Below are 13,855 nucleotides of genomic sequence, written 5' to 3' on the forward strand. Positions count from 1 at the left end.
TGACATTTTCAAGAACACTTATCTCCCACATTCTTGAGGAGTTTTATGTTGTTGAATGAAAAGAAACCTAGCTTTGTCTATGAATAGCTGTGCTGGCTTTGCTGACTACGTACCAGCTGGCCCCTAGGAATTCTGCTTCTGTTTTCTCTGTATAGAAAGATAGGTCTAGGGAGGCGTTGAAGAATATGTGATGAATACATTCTTTGGGATGAAGGATATTTACTAAAAGAAGAGTGCACTTTTAGCCACTTGCCTATGATTCCTAGGAGAGCAGTGAGCTCACTGCCATGGATACTATTGACTTTCAGATCTAGATTAATAAGATCTCGAGTTCTGTGCTGAAAGTTGACAGCATTTGTTTGAAAATTGCTTGTAGTAAGTACTGAAGGAATGGCATGTGATGCAGAGATATCCTCGTATGCATTGGAAATATTCCAAGTCTCTTACTTGAGGGATCTTCACCTGTCTGATGGTTATGACTCTTGATTCATTCATTGCCCAGGCTGGTGATATATCTCTATCTGTAGGAATATTTGTATGTACACTGTGGAGCAACATGACTCCTCGAGTGCTGGTCTACCGATGGGTGACAGAACTAATGAGTCAAAATTGGCAAAAATAGCGGTGACTTCACACTAGCTATCAGGTATTTTATAACTGATGTATTGTGTGATTTTTTTAGGAAAGCTATAAGTAGATTTTGTTATCTAGGACCAAGGAAAAGTTCTGGAAAATGACAGACAGCAACCAAAAAAATCAGCAGTATTTTGTACTTGCAGATATGACCTTATTTGTCTCCTAAAGGAAAAATTGGGTTACAAATAGCTCTGTGACCTGGAAGATTAAGAAAAAGGAGTTTCTAGGTGAGCTGTGGAGAAGATACAGCCATGTACTCCATAATAACATTTAGGTCAACAGTGGACTGCGTATATGATGGTGGTCCCATAAAATTATAATACTGTATTTTTTCTATGTTTAGATATGCAGTTACTTCTCATTGTGTTACAGTTGCTCACAGTGTTCAGCACAATAACATGCTATACAGATTTGTAGCCTAGAAGCAATAGGCCGTGTCATATAGCCTAGGTGTGTAGTGGGCTCCACCATCTAGGTTTGTGTCAGTTAACACTGATGTTTGCATCATGAGGAAGTCATTATGACACATTTCTCAGAATGTATCCCTGTCATTAAGTGACACATAGCTGTATTTAAGTTTAGGAGTTAGAGCTGAAGCTGAGAAAAGAGGAGGAAATAGCTGCAAAATCAATTTGAACACCAGGAGAAATCCACTAGGAGGAGAATGAAAGGTTGAAAAGAGACAATAGAAAGGCAGCTGTAGAGACCCTGTCGTTTCAGTTACTTTGGGCTACCTGACAGTAGCTTCTAAAAAAAGAGAGAAACAAATGAAAGAACATTCTTAATCCCCAGGGCCCCTCTTGAGTGAGACTTGCATCAAAGGAGTGTTGAGATCCAGCGCCATCAGGCCAGCCAGCTGTCTGACTCAGCCCGTGCTAGTGAAATCACTGACTACCAAGTTGTTGACCCCTGCAGGGTTGATGAGCTAACAAGTGTTTCGTACCACCCAACATTACTGGATGGCTGTGTGGCATCCTCCCATTTTGCCAACCTGTAGTCTATAGAACAGCTTACACATATTGTCAAATGCCTGTCCTATTTCTGGCTTGCTCTCCTTTCCCTGGACCAAGCAACAGCCCTAATAGTGTGGTTATTGTCATTAATATATACTTGATTTTTTTCTGTCTCTTCAGTCATTCCCTTGCATTATTTATGTATCTTCCCTATTGACTAGATATAGGTTCTGCTGAGAGCATGAGAGCTCTTGCATTACCTTTGAATCCTTTTAAATGCCTATGTGGTGGTAAATTTTTTTCTGTGCTCAACACCTATGGGTTACTAAAATGGGAACTGTTAGTGGACTTACATAGAGGCCACTTTATAATTATTTTTTGTTCTACAAATAGATACAATTTATTCGTTTTTTGTTTTTTCTATTTTCTTATGGTATAGAAGAATATTCTTATTTCTGCATGTCTTATGTTTTAAAATTTCATCTCTATGCTCCCCTGGGTTCCTGATTCATATCCAGCTGCTTACTTTATCTTGACTTGGATATGAATAAGCAGCTCATACTTTATGTCTAAACTGAACTGATATTCTTGCTCAAAACTGCCCCTTCTCTAGCTTCCCCCTTTTACTAAATAGCATCTCCACCACTACAAGCTATGAATCTTGCAGTTCTCCTAGTCCTCATTTTCTCCCATACTCCCTGGCTAATCTGTCACCACGTGCTTTGGGCTCCTTATTTAGAACCAACCTATTTTCATCTCCTGCACTGCCCTCACCCTATTTTATGGACTCAGTACATCACCTCTCTCCTGAATTATTGCTGTGGTCTCCTAACTGGTTTCCCCACTTGTATGCTGCTTTCAGCAGAGCAACCAGAGAGCCTCGTAAACCTTAAGCTCCATTATTTTTCTCTTCTACTGAAAATCTTCCAATGTCTTCCCGTCTCATTCAGAGTAAATCTTTTCAGTGGCCCACACACAAGGCCCAGCCCTTTGTTAACTATCTGTCATCATCTGATGCTTTTCTCCTCTCTCACGTAGTTCCAGCCTGGCTGACCTGGCTGCACTCATCCATGACCAGCTCCACCCCTCCTCAGAACTTTTGCCCCTATTCTTCCCTCTATCTGCAGTGCCCTTTCTCCTCATATCTACCTGGCATTTCTCCCTTATCTCCTGCTAGTAATTGCTCAGATGCCACCTGCTCAATGAAATCATCTTGACCTCTCAGTTTAAAATGACAATGTTTCCAGCCCTACTTTGTCTTCCATCCCCTTCCTATAGAAGGTAAACTCTGTGAGGATAGGTTTTTGTTTTCTTTTGTTAAACACTATGGGAGCGCTCAGAAGAGGACCTGACGCAATTTTAGTACTCAAACATATTTGTGGAGTGAGTGAAGTAGAAGTGGTATATTCTTGGAAGACTTTGAATTTTCAAACAGCATCAGGTGCAATTCTTAAACCATGTAGATCACATCCAGATTCAGTTTCTCAGTATGCATTTTAGGTTTGTCTCATAAATTATGAAAACATTGATCTGCATTTACCCAGCCATCTTTAGATCTTAATATTTCTCTCTGCATTACATGTCAAATGAAAGTTTAGTAATATTTTTAATATTCCTATAGGAAATGGATCACATAGAAATTACATTGCTTTAAAAAAACAGTTGGAATTCAGGAGATAAATTAATGTCTGCCAGAGGAGTGACTTTAAAACACCATGACATGTATTTTTTCCCTTTAATTTTTCTAAGTCATTGATGTTAATTTCTAAATAAATCTGAGTCTTAAAGCATAGTATTGAAAGGTTAATTTCTGCTGTATCACACAATTACTTTTTTCTGCTGGTAGTAACAGATATCATTGAATGAAACGAGACTACAAAACAAAGACCAAACTTTTTAACAGGCAGCCTTGGATGTGTATGTTTGGGAAAAGGTCAGAACACAAAGCATTGAAGAGTGAAAGATTTATTAAGATGGAAAACATTAATTACATTAAATGAATGTAAATAACACTGGAAAATATGAGGCCTAAAAAATAAAGGTTACAAATAACACCATGGAAATAATGTATAAAGATGTTAGCATAGAGTTGGGCTGTTGAAATTCTTAAAGAAAAGTAAAGGGAGGAGCAGAAGGAAGTACAGTTGAAATGTGGGACCGAGTGTAATAAGTCAGCCGTGTGAATTAAATAACACCTGGTGGGCCAGGCGCGGTGGCTCAAGCCTGCAATCCCAGCACTTTGGGAGGCCGAGGCGGGTGGATCATGAGGTCAAGAGATCGAGACCATCCTGGTCAACACGGTGAAACCCCGTCTCTACTAAAAATACAAAAAATTAGCTGGGCATGGTGGGATTACATGCCTGTAATCCCAGCTACTCAGGAGGCTGAGGCAGGAGAATTGCCTGAACCCAGGAGGCGGAGGTTGCGGTGAGCCGAGATTGCGCCATTGCACTCCAGCCTGGGTAACAAGAACGAAACTCTGTCTCAAAAAAATAAAAATAAAAATAATAACACCTGGTGTGCCTGAGCCTTGGTAGGTGGTTGTTTGTAAAAGATCTGTCTTTCCCCAGAGGTCCCTGAGTTCTAGTGCAGGGAACAAGTGAAGGAGTAACCTGGCTTGTAAAAGCTTGTGGTATATGTTATACATGTTTTTACTAAAGACCTGAGCCAACTTTAGACCACAAACCATTGCATGATGTGACTCCACTATTTCACATATGCCTTATAACAGTAGCAATAGTAAAAGTCCATTTTCAGCTTTATAAGTGACATTGGCTCAAAATGGAAATAGAATGACTTCTATCTGTAGTCACACACACTTTAGAAGGCTTTAACTCTCTCCATTTGTGTTTAGGTTATTTGATAGTTGTGTTAAGGGTAGAATGATTGGGTGTCCAGAATTCTTATATGGATGGTCCTGTAAGTCTATTAGTACCTCTCAAACTATTGTGTACACAAGAATTATTATACAAAGGTATGTTTACAGAATCCATATGCATTCTGTTTTATAGCATGATTTAAGAGGTTTTTGAGGATGTTTGCTTTTTCTTTGCCCTTCAGTATAGCACATACTTATAGCAAAGTTGGTCTAATGATTTTCTTTGCCGTGAAAATTTGCCTTTGCTTTCTTTGCTATACAGTAGTTCCCTCTTATCCATGGACTGTCCATACCAAGCCCCGCCAGGGGTTGCCTGAAACAACAGATAGCACCAAATCCCTATAAGCATTTTGGTTTTACTTATACAATCATGGGCAGATAGCATATGCAGTGTGGCATTCTGGACAAAGGGATGATTCATGTTCTGGGTGGGATGGAGTGAGATAGTGGGAGATTTCATCACACCACTCATAATGACACACAGTTAAAAACTCATGAACATTTATTTTTGGAATTTTCTATCTAGCATTTTTTTAGTTCAAGCAGTTGACCACAGGTAACTGAAACTGGAAAGTGAAACTGCAGATGAGGTTGGGGAGAGGGACTGTGGCCCATAGGCATATGTATACTGTATGCAACTTGTGTTTAAATGTATTTATACTGTGTGTATGTATGTATGCACTATATATAGACAGGCACAGACACAGCTTTATGCCCTTACGTTTTCCCCAATGAATCAGAAATAAGTTGCATACATGATGACACTTACCCTTCAATATTTCCACGTGCATCTCCTAAGAATAAGGGCAATCTCCTACGTAACGAGGATACTAAACTGTAATCAATTCTCCAGTTGTCTTTTGTGGCGTTTGTTTTTTAATTCAAGATTCAGTCTGGGCTTGTGTATTGCATTTGATGCTTGTGTCTCTTTAGGATCTTTTCTATTTGGAGAGTATTCGTACCACTATTTTTACTTTTGTTTTTCACCACATTGACTTCTCTGAAGAGTCCAGGATAGAGTCCAGTTGAGTTGTAAAATGTCCCATATACTGTTTTTTTTTCCTCAACTATTTTTAATGACTAAATTCAAGTAAAACACTTCTGGCGAGGATTTATCACAATTGATGTTATATAGTTCTTGCTGCAGCACATCAGAAGGCAGGTAATGCCAGCTTGCTCCGTATGGCGATGCTGTTTGCTTACTTGGTTCAGGTGGTGACTACTAGATTTTTCCATTGTTAAAGCATATCATTCCCATCCCCAATGAAATTATTCAATAATCTGAGAGATGCTGCTTTGAAACTATACTGTTGTATTCCCCAACAACCTTTTAATAATTGCTAGTATCCGTAAATGATCCTTGGCTGAATCCATTACTACTGCACTGGGAGTTGCAAACCATTGATTTTTTCTAATTTTATTATTCCTTTTACATTTTTATCTGACTTCTTTCTATATAGAAAAATTCTTCCCACCCCATCTGTCTTTTATTACAATATTATCATGGGTTCATGGAATTTTTTAATTTGTCCAATGTAAATTCAAACATTACTGTCATTATTCATTTTTATGTTTAAGTTGTCCCAAACGGACCAGGGGGAGCCCCTTCAGACAGCCTACATAATTTTTTTAATGGTTACAGCTTTTTGTGTCTTCTCTAAGAAATCTTTGGAAAAAGGATCACAAAAATATTGTCCTGCACATTCATCTAAAAGCTTTGCATTTTTAATTTTTCTGTTTAGGTCTGTGAATCATCTAAATTATTTTTTACATGGTGTGAGTTAGGATTTGAAGGTTTTTTCAGTTTTGATATCTGGTTTTTCAAGCACTGTTTGCAGAAAACAGACTATTTTCACCATTGAATTGCTTTTACATTTTTGTCAAAATTGAAATGACCATATATGTGTGGGTCTATTTCTATACTCTCTATGTTCTATTGACCTATTTGTTTATTCTTATGCTAGTACCATACTGTTTTGATTACTGAAGCTTCGGGGAAAGTTTTTAAGCTAGGTAATGTGTCTTCTATTTTTGTTCTTCTCCCAGATTGCTTTGGACAGCTCATTTCTTTGCATTTTCTATACATTTTAGAATTACCTTGTCCATTTCCATTTTTTAAAAAAAAAGCATGATGAGATTATGATTGGGATTGAGTCGAATCTGTAGATCAGTGTGGGGAGAATTGATATTTTAACAGTATAAATTCTTCCAATCCATGAACATGGTATAGCTCACAATTTATTTTCAGCTTCTTCCATTTCTCTCAGCAATATTATTTAGCTTTTAGTTTTGAGATATTGCATATCTTTTATTAAATTTATTTTTTAGTGTTTTGTTTTTGAAGCTCTTTTAAATGCCGTGCCTTTTTTTCTTTCTCTCTCTTTCTGTGTCTAGTTTCTTCTCTCACTCCCCCAGATTGAAGGAACTGGTAAATATATGAATCACAAAATCATAAAAGTGAGCTCTTGTTAACAGTGTTGTTGTTGCTGTTGTTTGCTTACTTGCTTTTTAAATGGGAGAGAAAAAGTAATCTTGATGTGGCATGACAGATGTAATTATAGAGATCTGTGTACACTCTTCTCTGGTAGGGGCAGAGAGGTGTAGAAGAGTAAGAGGAAACAAAGTTTTCCCTGAGAACATGGCCTTTGAATTAAGGCTTATCAAATGAGTCAGAACCTTCGAGATAAGGAGAGTGGCACTTGAGGTGCTACTGGAGAGAAAAATGCAAGCAGAGGTTTGTGAGAACGTGATGTCTTTAGGGAACTGCTTGTGATTTTTTAGCATGATGAAGTGGCTGTGGGGAAGTAGGCCAGTGCTAGATTAGGCAAGATTAAAGAGTTTGAGTTCTACCTGAATGAAGGTTGCAAGAAACCATTTAGTAAACGATCTCATAAATTTAATTTTCTTCTCTAAGAAATCTGCTACTGTTGACTAAGTGCTTTTTTAAAAAATTGAACTAATGCTTAATATTTGGAAATTTTCCTATTACGCTTCAGACTTCTGGCTTCCACTGATAAATAAAAATCTGCCCTCTATTTCCACACATATAGCCCCTGAAGATTGGGCACACAGTCCTCCCCTGTTTGTTCCTCCTTGTCACCTGAGGCCAGCTATCAGTTTCCAATTTTCTTTCAGCTCACACTGTTGTTTTTCTTATGTCAGGGATGTGTTTCTCTGTGGCTCTTTCCAAAATCCTTCTCTATGTCTATGTTTCTTTATGTCTCTTTCAGAATAAGAGACTTGGAGAGCCAAATTTTAAGGGAGTGAAACAGATACATGCTTAGAAATTAAGAGTCATCCTACAAAGTTTGAAATTATTCACATTCCCCGCCCCCTGCCTCCAATTAAAAACCAGTCAAAATATACACAGTTTTAAAGCTTTTGGCCCAAATGAATTGTAAGTTGTGTTCGTGCATGCTGTTGAAATGTGGTGAAACATTTTAATAAGTAAACAGAAATGTCTGTCCTCTTACTAGGTTTAGTTTTTATCTATATGTGTTTTGAATTATGTGAGGTTTTAGGAATAAGCTCTGGTATCTTTGTCCTACTTACGGGAGCTGTTCTGAGATTTAAATGGCATAATGTATCTTAAGTACTCAGCATTGTGCCTGACACAGTAAGTCTGAGTGTAAGGAAGCTCTTTTCATTTTGTTACTACGTTAATATCTGGTATACAGTGTTATGTAATATATAATTATGTTATATTAATATATGGGGTTTATACTTTCGTGTTGTATGTTGCAATCTTTTATATTCTTGTGTTGTTACATGTTCTTGTTCAGATAATGTCAGTATTATCCTAGCTTTATTTAATAGGATAGCGTTCTTTTTTAATGTTCTTAATAAATATGTAGGATTTTGTCTTTTATTTCAAATATTGAAATGCCTATAAAACTGTCTGACTCCAGTCCCTTTGCTAAATAATTCTTTTTCACTTTTTTCACTATTATTTTTTTAGGATGGTTTATTCTCTTCAGATCATTTGCTTCCTCTCACTGTAATTTATATATTTCCAGAGTATTGACTTTAGTTACGGTTTTCAAATGGAATTAAAATATTACTTATACTTTGAAGGTGACCTCTTCTGCAGTGGTCCTTGTATTCCTTTGTTAGTACTCCCTGCATTAGTACTTTATATTACCCCTTTAAAAGAACTGATTATTGGGTTTGTCTATATATTTTAAATTTGTTTATGAAGTGTTCATCAAGTACAAAAGTAGAGTTTTTTAAATAAAGAATCACATTCTTACCACTCCCCAGCTTGCAACCATTCTTACCTAAAAGTTTATAAAGAGATACAGGAAGAATATCTGAGTGATGATGCAACCTTTCTATAATTCTTACTTGGAATTAGCACTTGCATGCCATCTACAGAATGTGCCAGTATTTTGTGATAGCTATCCATCACTTAGATTGTGTCTGAATAGTATATCCAGAAGTTCCCAAAGGGCACTTTGTAAATGATGATGCTAATGTAGGTCGTTAGAAACACGCCTAGACCACATCTCCCAAAAAACTACTCAGTGTCATCTCATCACATTTGTGACCTTATTAGTGTCTGAACCCGGACCCCCTTTTTATTGATAGAGAAACCTGATTAGTCAGCAGCTTAAGTAGCCTAGTTGCAAGCGGCGTTGCCTTGCATGAGTAGGCGCGTATCTCAGTGTCTGCAGTGAACACCTTAACTGCCATGTAGACTAAATGTTTGCTTCAACCTGACCAGCCAGTTGTTTCCTTACATAAAATATTACGTTGTAATCCAGTATCAGGTTTACATTTGTTATTCACTGTGCCACTGTAATCAGAAACATGGAATTGGAAAAAGGATGTGGGAGGTATGCAGAGGATTATTAAATTGTTGTCAATTAATTATAGGAATTACTTGGCCAGTGGATGGGAGATACTTACAGGAGTGTCACATTGGATGATGACACTCCCTTTCCTGTGTTTTCCTGGCTGACCCATCCTCTTTCTGATGGGCACATTTCCTCTTTCTGATGGGACACCTGAGCATGTGCCTGTCAGCTTGTCTTATTGCTTGGCTTGTGAGCTGTTTTGTTCCTTTAAGGATATAGCACATCTACTCTGATTCATTATGTGTTGATTTAATAGTGTAACTCTCAGTCTTACTTTGTTTCAAAATTATTCCCCATTGTAGACCTGATGATATTTATATATATCTGTAAAATGTTTTGTAGCGTTTTATACATAAACCCCTTTTTAAAATTTCTTTTTTTAAACATTCCACTCATTTTCACTTGGCACATTAGGAATTTGCTGACAAAATTTGATTCTTTGACTCCAGAATATTTTTTAATTTGAGGTAATACCAAATAATTGGCTGGGTGAGTTTATTTAAATGCCTTATAGAATTTTTCACATATTATTTTGAGGTGACTGGTTTTTACCCATATTTTTTTATATAGTAGCTGTCTGTTGCCTCAGCTATTAATTTGGATGTAATCTATGAAACTGAATTTTTAGAAAAACCATTTCTAAAATTGGGACTATTATATTGACTTTTTAAACACCTGTTTTTCTCCTGACATTGTATTTAACACGGAGCATATGTGGCATACAGGAAAACAAGACTGCTTTGAAATGCCAACATAATTGTCATGGCAGTTTGCCAAGGAAAGATGTGTTTGCTTTTGGCTTTATGAAACTTCCCGTAGAGCTGCTTGGTGAAGGTTCTCAGACTCAGGAGGCTGGGATGTCACACTCATGTATTAGCTCCCTAACCTTGCCCACTGCCAGTCCTTTCCCCATGAATTTCTGATCCTATGAAACGGCATTACCTTTTCTTTTTTTCATTTTCTTCTTCTTCTTTTTTATTTTATTATATTTTTTGAGACAATGCCTTGTTCTGTCTCCCAGGCTGGAGTATAGTGGCATGATCATAGCTCACTGCAGGCTGGAACTCCTGGCTCAGATGATCCTCCTGAGTAGCTAAGACTACAAAACTACACCGGCATGCCCAGCTAATTTTTAAGTATTTTGTAGAGATGAGGACTCACTGTGTTGCCCAGTCTGCTGTCTAACTACTTGGCCTCCGACAGTACCAGGATTACAATTGTGATTCACTGTGCCAGCCACTTTTTTCTTCTTTTAAGAATATCTTATCCACAAACCACCTTTGAGGTATTTTCAAAATATAGACAGCCTCATATAGGCAAACATTAAGCAGAACTTTTTATTTTATGGAAGTTTGGATTACTGGTTAAACTTGACATGTCAGTTTTCCAGGTCTTCATAGCGTGGCATAATATTCCTCATGTCACATGGGTGCCTTTAGAATATGAAGGTGACTGTCTTGCTGTGTTTTTAGTGTTCTGGATTAGCTTCCTCCCCACATCCCTCTCTTCTCTATGCATGCTTATTTTTAAAGCATCTGTGTTTTTCAGGCCTCTTTCTCGTACTGGCAAGGCAGGTCTATAAATGTCAGCTTTTCCCTCATTGTTCCCATTCCCCGCTTCTAGCTGCTTCATCTCGGAAGGTGAGGGCTCTAAACAGGACTTATATGTCATTAGCCAGGTCTCATAACAGTGTGGGGGCCTTGCAAGACAGCCAGCTCAGGCTGCCTCCTGCTTCCAGGGGCACCCAGTCCCAGGATACAGTGGGCACACCCATGGCAGCCTGTCCTTCAGGACTCTCAAATCCCATGACTGTATTTCGTGCATCAAGTGAACACCTCCTGATGTGTCTCCTACTTCCTTCTATGAACCTGGGGTGAGGCAGGGCAATGGAGAGGAAAGAGCCAAGTTTTAATCCTAACTATACACTATCTTGAAATATCTCCTAAATGGAGCCATGTAGGCCCCACTGGTTTTGCCTGTAAAAAGAGTCAAAAAGATCAGGCTGGCAAACTCAGATGCCTCCAGGCCAGCCAAAGGTTGAGGCCTAGAGTGCGTGCCCCACTCAAAGTGGCCAGCAGCTTGGCTTTATTACCGTGGTGAGAGAACGTAGGCCTGCTGGTTCTATACGTTTTGACTTCTCAAGAGAAGCTGGAAATCTGGGGAAAAGGCAATTAATTAAAATGTTAGCAGTTAAGTCAGTATCTTAAGAAACACTGTATAAGACCAAGCAAAACATGTCTCTAAGCCAAATCATCTCCAGGCCTTTAGCTAAGATGATGACTAAGGCCTGTCTAAATTAAATATTTGTAATGTCTGTTACTCCAACATTCTCTTGGAGGAAAACATACAGTATCCTGGCTACTGCCATTAGTAGTGCTGAGAAGGCTGGGTGGTTGGGTTGAGAGACTTGGCTTGGCTGTCAGCAGGAGGTGCACAGTCCCTCTCTTCCTATAGGAAGGCTGAGAGACGGTGGGGCTGCTGCAAAATGCCAGCCAGTGATAGCTCCTGCCCCGAAGCAGCTGCTGTCCACCGTCTGGGTAGTGTCCCTTCTGTATAGAAGCAGATGGAGCTGATGTTTTGGTACAGAGTGAAAATCAGGTGAAGTGCAGGCAGCCTACAGACCTGTGAGCTTGAGAATAAATGTAGGTTACTGTAAGCCATTGATTTTTTTTTAGGGGTTTGTTAATATAGTATAAATAGAAGTAGCTGACAGATACTGTAGTATAGAGGAGGATGGTTACACATTGCTATAAAACAAGATATCAGCCTCTTTTTCAATAAACAACCAAAGGGGATTCTCATCTTCTCACACAAACGATTTTCTTTATTTTCTAATTCTTCACTCCCATACTTTCCACACAGTTGGGATAAATCCTGAATTGCAGATTTAGCTTCCTATACAGCTAATCAATACTTAGCTCCCTCTTTAGAAAGGTATGGCTTTCCTTAAGCCAACCCCAGAGAGGATCTCAGTACCCAGATTGAATATTTAATACATACGAAGTGACATCTGGAAAAATACCCAAGCTGTTTTTCAGAATCAAACCAAACAGTCATAATCTCCTGAATTCAACAGAGATTGCTGAGAGCCTACTCTCTGCTGGTGTCTATGCTAGATGCTAGATAGAATTTGCACAGTTGATATTTGTTCTGTTCCTGCTGTCTGTCATGTGCTGTGGTCAAATTCAGGGCCTTTAAGGAATACACTAGTTAGTGGGAGAGGCAACGAAGTGGATAATTAAGGCCTAGTGTGGTAAGCAGTGCCATAAGTGGCACATCCACAGTCTTAGGGGAGCTTGGGGGAAATGCATCTGACTCTTCCTGGAGGCTGGAATATGGGGAGCATTCAGAAAAACCTCTCTGGGGGAACTCACGCCATGCTTCAGCTTTCTGAAGGATATAACCATATTGGAGGAAATTCAATAACCAGACAGTAGAAAGTGGCTTTAAGGAATGATCTTTCTCTTTACTCAATAAAAGGAAGCACTCACTCTCTCTCAATGCGTGCCAGAATCACATGGTTCAGGTATTAGGCATTAACCAAGATCCACGTATGATATTGGTGCATACGCATACCAAAAATGCGTAACTTTATTGCATATGCATATGAAAATTCCATGACATGTTTTCTGCACTTTGTCAGCTCTCTTGGCATTGCCTCAAGAACCTGCAGCCTCTGGCTTTGCTGGGCAGGCAGCTCTACTCCAGTCTGTAGGATTCCACCTAGGCTAGCCAGTCCCACACCTAGTTTTTGTGTCTTCCATCAAGATTCGAACGAAATGCCATATCCAGGAATGTGTAATCTGGCTTTAAGACAGGCTACCTTGGCCAGATGAAGTAACTAGAAATGTAGTAGAGTTAACCCACTGTCAGGAGGAATTTGACAGGTGGCAATAGGCAACAAGAAGCAGCTGGGTAGATGTAGTCCTCTCCCTGTTGCCCCCATACTCTCCACCCGCCCCCAGACTGCTCCGAGGCATGGTTTCTCCATTTCACCCATCTCAAAATGTATCACCTAGCTGAATGTACCTGCCTGCCCTTAACCTGCTGTGTCACTTCAAGGCTCATGAAGAAGCTAGTGCGGTGCTTCTTGTTCTTGTATATAATCCCACAGGGAGAGGTTCTACAGAAAAGGAAGCTAGGCTGTTTGACCACCACACTTTTTTAAATGTCTTTGTCCCATCCATAAGCAGATCAGATTATTTCGATTACTCGTTTATTTTCATTATAAAAGCACTCTCTGGTGTTGAGGGGTCTGCATCTCTGTATAGGACTATACCTTTTGTGATTATTGGTCAGGTGGCTTGCATGGTGCTAAACTTTTTGGAGTGTGTGCACTTCTTTTCCAAGAAGAGGCCTAGATACATGCTTGTTCATTAAGAGGATGGGGAAATGCTAACTTTAGTTTATTCGGTACTTCTGATGGAAAGAAGTTCCTCCTTGGAAGTAAGGATTTTTGTATGATTTTTGTTTTGGTTTTGATTTTTGTTTGAGGCAGTGTCTTACTCTGTTACCCAGGCTGGAGTCCAGTA

At 38.9% G+C, this 13,855-nt stretch overlaps 1 protein-coding gene across 5 annotated transcripts in view; it reads left to right on the forward strand.

Moving 5' to 3' along the window:
• STARD3NL (STARD3 N-terminal like) overlaps positions 1–13,855 on the forward strand; it is a 49,794-nt gene that overhangs the window by 9,577 nt on the left and 26,362 nt on the right. The gene's annotated exons all lie outside the window — the stretch shown is intronic.

The sequence above is a fragment of the Callithrix jacchus genome, chromosome 11, assembly GCF_049354715.1.
Source record: "Callithrix jacchus isolate 240 chromosome 11, calJac240_pri, whole genome shotgun sequence".
Taxonomy (NCBI): Eukaryota; Metazoa; Chordata; class Mammalia; order Primates; family Cebidae; genus Callithrix; species Callithrix jacchus.